Genomic DNA, 7415 nt, shown 5'->3' on the forward strand with positions numbered 1-7415 from the left:
ACATGTATTTCTCCTTGTACGTCAGGATGTCTGCTGGCGACTACTGCCTCCCATTTTCGCTTCGTGTCACTGTCCCTCGGCTTGTGGAATGTCACTTCTGGGTTAGAGCCCGAAGTGTTCGTACACCCAGGAACGTAACACCGTGTTTCACGCGACATGGTCGCGTCAGAACTCGCAATCACAAGCGGAAGTCGGCGTATTTATCGATGACTTTTCGCGAGGTAAATGGCGACGATGGCGACTCAAACCCGAAGCAGACGAGCTCGGAGACTGTCGTCTGCGCAGCCCTCCCATTCGTGCGGCTGCGTTACGTCATCATGATGTTACTATCGCTGGGCTTCCTTAGCTTCAGAGGCGGCGGGAATATTTAAAATTCGTTTACTCAATATGTACGGCGTTCTCGAAAGAGAAATTTGGCCAAGTAGATTGTGAAATGATACCGAACATTATGGTATGGGTCTCATACACACGTTCCCGGATGCGATAGTCCCTTTAAAGCGTGTGTGCTTGACGCAGGTCGAGGCTGGATTTTGGGGTAGACTACTTATTCTAAGCGTGTATGACGTACCGAAGTAAGAACGCCGTCTTTTCAATGAGCATTCCTTCGATTCAACATAGGGGCTCTGTGCTGGAGACGTTCGGAAAGCGCCAAGCACGAGCCTGAGCCCCTAGTGATGGACAGAGTCCAAGGCTTTCAGCACCGACCGGGAGGAGAGCCATAGACAAAGGACCCATAATCAATTTTTGAGCGAATACATGCAGTATACACTTGGTGCAGTGTTTCCTGGTCCGCACCCCAAGATCTGTGAGAGATGATTTTTAGAAGGTTTTGTGACTTGACACACTTTATCTTTAGGTTTTGGACATGAGCCTTGAAGGTCAGCTTCGAGTCGAAAGTAATGCCAAGAAATTTGGCTTCTGGCTGAACAAGGATATCTTAATGAAAAAATGGCTAGGAAGCAAGCGAGCTGGTGAAGATGATGCATAACGTAAAAAACCCCGGGACTAGGGAACACGAAAGGACAGACACAAACACTTCGTGTTCCCTAGTCTCGGGTTTTTTTACATTATGCAAGGATATCTTGTCGCTTAAGCTGCAGCGTAGGTGGTGGAAACAGTCCTCTAATCCTAGAGAAATGGACACACACAGTTGTCTCATCTGAAAATTTAAATCCATTTGATGAAGACCACTTGGCCATATTGTTGATGGCCACCTGCATCTGTCGTTCGCATATTGACCTGTTCGTGGAGCAACAAGATATTTGAATGTCATCCGCGTACAAGGAGCAAGATATGGAGGGCTAGATGACCTTGGTACAGAGTTGATTTTCACAATAAATAAAACAACACTGAGAACAGGTCCCTGCGGGACACCATTCTCTTGTACGAAGGGGCGGGATAGAGTGGTCCCCAGTCGTACTCTAAATAATCTGTGCTGGAGGAAGTCTGCAATGAATCTAAGGAGTCTGCCCTAAACGCCAAAAGAGTGAAGGTTCGGCAGAATACCGTGTCGCCACGCGGTGTCATACGCTTTCTCCAAATCAAAGAAAACTGATAGACAGGCAATGCTGTCTTCTGACGAAGGCTTCACGGATACTGGTTTCTAGCCGAACAAGGTGATCCACAGTGGAGCACCCTGCTCGAAAACCACATTGAAATTCAGAAAGGAAATTATTTTCTTCTAGATGATGAACCAGCCGGTTATTGACCAGTCGCTCAAACATCTTTACAACTTGTAAGAGCGATAGGTCTGTAACTGGCCGGATTCGATGCTTCCTCTCTTGGCTTGAGAAGGGGAATGACAGTCGCAGTCTTCCGTAATGATGGTAATGTTCCCTCTGCCCAAATGCGGTTAAAGAAAAGGAGCAACATTTTTTTTTCATTCATCAGACAAGTGGCACAGTATAGAGTATGTTACTCTGTCTGGGCCTGGGGCAGTGGCTTTACCAGCGAATAGGGATCGCCGAAGCTCCACCATCGTGAACGGCTGATTGTATAGGTACTCATCACCACCACTCGTTGCGTTCAAAATGTTGTCCGAGCGTATCCGCCTGTTCTTGTAGGCTTCCGCACACCTGCCGGTTGACTTCTAGCAGAGGGATTGTAGAACTACGGTGTTCTCCTCTGAACTCTGTCCCACACCACTTTGGATGGGGTACTGCGAGATAGGGAGGACACGAAGTTGCGCCAAGATGACCGCTTTGCTTGTTTCCGCGTCCATCTGGCCTTGGCTCTCGTCTTTTTAAACACAAGATTTTGTTATGTGGGATACCTCCGAAATGTACCCCACGCACGATTTTGAAGTTTACGAGTTTCCTTGCACTCGCTGTTCCACCATGGCTTCGGTCGTTTCCGTAGACGACCGGAAGTCTGGGAAATGAATTGTGTTAATGCATCGAGGATGACGTTGGTAATTACATTGTTGGCCTATTCAATCGACATCCTCTCCACAGGGATTAACGACAGGTCACATTTTTTAGAGAAAGCATTCCTGTCAGCATGTTGGAGCTTCCATCTAGGGAGGCATGCTGCCAGACAATTGACTGCACACATATATTTTAGGACCACTGGAAAGTGACCACTCCCCCCCCCCCCCAAGTGGGTTTTCTTCTACTCTCCATTCTATATCTTGATATAGATATCGACTGCAAAGCGATAACACTAACACCGAGAATGACTGACTTGAACAGTGGACGTACGTCGGTGCTCCTCTATTTAAAAGAGAAATGGGAGTTGATAACAAGACCCTTTCCAACATTTTCCCTCGGCTGTCGGTTCTTGCACTGCCCCAAAGCAGATTGTGGGCATTAAAGTCGCCTAGGAGTATAAATGGAGTTGGAAGTAGGCTGATTAAGTACTCTATATCCCTCTGTGCAAAACTTCATGATGGTGGCAAGTAGATCTAGCAGATGGTGACAATTCTGTCCAGACACAACTGCACGGCTTCCAAGTCTGTAACAAAGTGGACTTCTTTAGACGGAACAGTCCCTCGTGTGACGATAGCCGCACCGCCAGATGCGCGAGGGGCATCGGTTCGATCTCTTCGAAATACATCGTGTCTACTGATTTGATTTGGTGTGTGAGTGTTGAAATATGTTTCTTGAAGGCAGAAATTGTACTTGTCGAAGAGATCGTTAATGTCGTCTAAGTTTGAAAGTAAACCACGGCAGTTCCATTGGAGGAAGTAGTTCACAACAGTCACACTAAAAAGGAGGAAAATAAAGCGCAGCACTTGGTGACACCGACTAGAAAAGACTTGTACCATTTAGGGGATTGGACCTTTCGCGGGGGTTGTTTCTGTCGCTCATTCCCTTTGAAACCCCTTCCTCGTCCCTTTTCTCGTTTTTCTTTCCCTTGTGCAGGAATGCTGGGGAGGCTCGACGATGACTTCTGCGACATCCAGTCGTCATCGTGGACCTCCATACTTTGGGTGCCTCTTTGGGAAGGGCTTTTTACGACCCCGTCCCAAACTGTGTGCCATCGACCTTAGGCCGCGGCTGTTTGTTTGTGGCCAGTTGAACGGCTGGCCTCCGTAACAGCTGGAGTCACCTGAGTGTCTCCAGCCTCCTGTTGGGGAATGTAGGGTGGAAACTCAGAGACCTGCGAGCAGGTTTGAGTTTCCACAGGTTTCCTTGGTGGTGCCACTCCCCTGCCCACCACATCGGAGGAAGATCCTTTCATTTGAAATTCATATTGGTTCTTTGCAGCTCTATATGGAATGTTTTGTACGGTTTTGATCTTTATGATTTCTTTTTCTTCTTTCGAGCGTGGGCACGATCGAGAGTACACCGGGTGGTTGCCGTGGCAGTTGGCACAACGGTACTCATTACTGCAAGTCTCTGGCGAATGGTCTTTGCCAGAACACTTTGGGCAGGTGGAGTGTCCGCGGCAGACAAGCGAATGTGCCTGAAATGCACTTGGAATAACGTCTTGGATTTGGGATGTATGGTCTGACATTGCAACTCAGGTAACCAGCTTTTACATTAGAAGGTAACACATGTAGTTGAAAAGAAAGAATAATGTGCTTGGTTCCGATTTCCCTACCATCCCTCCTCATGACGATCCGTTTTGCAAAGACCACGCCCTGCTCACTCAGTCTATCTTCAAGCTCAGATTCTGTGCATCCGAGGGGTTTATCTTCTGATATTACACCTTTGGTTATGTTCAGTGTGCGGTGTACGTTAGCACTTACAGTGTCTGTAGTGCCGTGCTTTGATGTTGTTCTGTACTTCGACCTGCATATCCCCAGCATTCCGTTTTCTTGCATTGTAAGATTCACCGATTGCTTTTCGAGTTCTTTCGCCACAACAAAAAAATAAATTTTTGCAAGTGGCTTTCCGTCTTCCTTAGACTGAATTGTTAGGAGCTTCGGAAACCTGGGGTCTGGAGACTGATCAAGCAGATTCGGTTCAGGTTTCTCGGTGCGGCTCCGTTTTAGGCGCCGATCAGATTTTTAGAGTTGTGGTTATCCGTATAAGAAGATATTATTATTCAGTGCAGCAGGCTTGTCGCCCACCGTGGAGCCCAACTTGGGAACGTGCCGTGCACGCTAACACCTGCCTCTGCACTATACCCTAGTGCAGCTTCTGGAGAGTGAAAACACTGCCCAAGGTTGACCCTTGCCGCCAAAGAAGGTGAAGGGTGGAAAAAGAAGACAGTGAAGGAGTGGAGAAAGAAAAAGTAATGAAAAGGGAGATGGCGACTAGCTGAATAATCCTGGCCGGGCCTTCCAGGACCATCCGTCTATGGGAAGCAGAGGCGAAAGTGGTGTATTGCTTTCCCAGAGGGGCCCCGAAGGGTCCTAAACAACCTCTGGGTCCACTCAACCACAGGGATCCCCCTTTCCCCAGACACGGGACAGCCATGCACAGCTATACGTAGGGGTCTCCCTCCTGCGAGGACCCAACCGTGAGTGCAGGAGGGGGCTACTGCGGCTGCTGCCGCGCGATGGGGGCACCAAGATCCCGACGCCGGGACAGTTTTACGAGCTGATCTGTAAACGATAGCACCATAAACGAGTTTTGAGCGAATGCAAGACATGTAGATGCGGTGTAGAACCTCGTGGTCTGCGCCCCATGATCTGTGAGACATGACTTTGAGTAAATTGAGGGACTTCATACACTTTCCCTTTAGGTGCCTTATATATGGTCTAAAAGTCAGCTTGCTGTCAAATATGAGGTCAAGGAATGTGTGCTCGTGTTTGACAGTGATGACCTGATCATTCATTTGGAGTGTGGGATCAGGGAAAGCACCCCTTACCCTGAAGAATGGCACACAGACAGTTTTGTCAGGTGAAAACCTGAAGTCGCTCTCCGAAGACCATTTTGTTAACATGTTTACACCAAGCTGAAGCTAGCTTTCACATCTAGAGAGGCTCGTACAGCAACAGGATATTTGTATATCATCTACATACAAGGAATATGTCACAGTAGGTGGGATGGCATTGGCAACAGAGTTCATTTTGACAATGAAGAGCGTAACACTAAGAACTGATCCCTGGGGAACACCGTTGTGGGAGCTAAGATAGAAGCGACCACAAGGGACTAGGATCGGGTGAGAAGTGTCTTTAATGGAACCGGGTAAGGCCAGCGGCCGGGTGCGCGAGATGCCGTCTTTTTCCTTGAGCCAGGCACCGATGGCGCTGCTAGCCGCCACAGACACTCCCCCGGCCAGTCACGGAGTGGTTCGGACCAAGTGTGGAGACCAGTGGACGTGGCGTGGGACAGGGTCGTGAGATTTCGTACTCGGCTGGTCGGGGAAGTTGACACTGTGGAGGTGACTGTCAGGTGCGTCGAGATACGCAGGTTTGAGGCGGTCCAATGAGACGGTGTCTTCACGGCCGGCGATGTCGAGCGCGAAGAATTTTGAGGCGCGCTTGAGGACTTTGTAAGGGCCAAGGTACGGAGGCTGGAGGGAAGAACGCATGCCGTCGTGGCGGATGAGACGGCACGGAGACGCGTGGTCGATGTCCTTGTGGATGAAAGGGGAGGGGGCCCAAGAAAGACGCGGGGGAACCGGGCGGATGTCACGGAAAGTGTCACGCAACTGCTGCAGAAAGGCGTCGGTACTGATGGGAGCGGCTGGATGAGTAGCGAAGAAAGCGCCGGGGAGATGGAGGGTGGTACCATAGACAAGCTCAGCCGAGGAGCAGTGTAAGTCAGCCTTGAGAGCGGCGCGAAGGCCGAGGAGTACCAGTGAAATGTTAGCCACCCAAAGTGTTGGATCGGCTTGCGGAGCGGCTGATGGGAGCGAATTTACCGATGGAGGCGCTCAACGATGCCGTTACTGGAAGGGTGGTACGCGGTGGTCCTGTGCCTCGTCGAGCCAAGCAATCTGAGGACGTCGTTGAACAGGTTGGACTCGAATATGCGGCCTCGGTCCGACGTGACGGTTTCGGGAACTCCAAATCGGAAGACCCATACTGACAGGAAGGTTCGTTCAACGGCGTCAGCGGGTTACGTCCTGGATCCGTTGTGCTTCCGGCCAGCGCGTGCAGCGATCGATGCAGGTAAATATATACCGGAAACCACGAGAAGGGGTCAGTGGCCCGAAAATGTCCACATGGACATGTTGGAAACGATGAGAGGGAGGCAGAAAGGCTTGCACAGGGGTGACTGTGTCTCTGCCGATTTTCGCTCGCTGGCAAGCCAGGCAAGAGCGAGTCCAGCCAAGCCGGATGTCCGAGTTGATGCGAGGCCAAATGAAGCGTTGGCAAGCAAGACGCTGAGTGGCACGAATTCCTGGGTAAGAAGGTGCATGAAGCATTTTGAAGATGGAAAAACGAAATTGCTCGGGCACGTAGGGACGTGGGGAGCCAGTAGATGTGTCACAAGCAAGGGTTGTGTCCGCATATGGGGTGTGGACATCTTGAATGTCCAAGGATGAGCCAGAGCGGAGTTGTTGCAGCACTGGGTCATCGGTTTGCGCCACTGCCAGCGCGGAAAAGTCGACGGTAGGTGGTAACTGCAAGACAGACGCAATTTGAGCGCGGGAGAGGCGTCAGCTGCGGCGTTTTGGGCTCCCGTAATGTGGCGGATGTCAGTTGTAAATGCTGCTATATATGCGAGCTTTTATCATAATTATCGAACATTTATCATACCGAGAAATTCCCGCAACTTCTCCTGTGTTGAGGGCAGTGGAAAATCACGGACAGCCTGAACTTTGGTTGGAAGAGGGTGGATGCCGTCTTGAAAAACGAGGTGTCCGAGGAACTCCAGTTGTTGTACGCCGAAGAGACACTTGCCGGGATTAATGATGAGTCCGTACTGCTGGAGCCTGGTGAAGAGCTCGCGAAGGTGCTGGCAATGATCTTCTGAGTTGGGCTCGCGACCAAGATGTCATCGATGAAACAGTTAGGGAGGCATCGGATAACTTCGTCGACGAAAAGCTGAAAGGACTGCGCCGCATTCCTGAGA

The sequence above is a fragment of the Ornithodoros turicata genome, unplaced genomic scaffold (assembly GCF_037126465.1).
Source record: "Ornithodoros turicata isolate Travis unplaced genomic scaffold, ASM3712646v1 ctg00001192.1, whole genome shotgun sequence".
NCBI classification, from domain to species: domain Eukaryota; kingdom Metazoa; phylum Arthropoda; class Arachnida; order Ixodida; family Argasidae; genus Ornithodoros; species Ornithodoros turicata.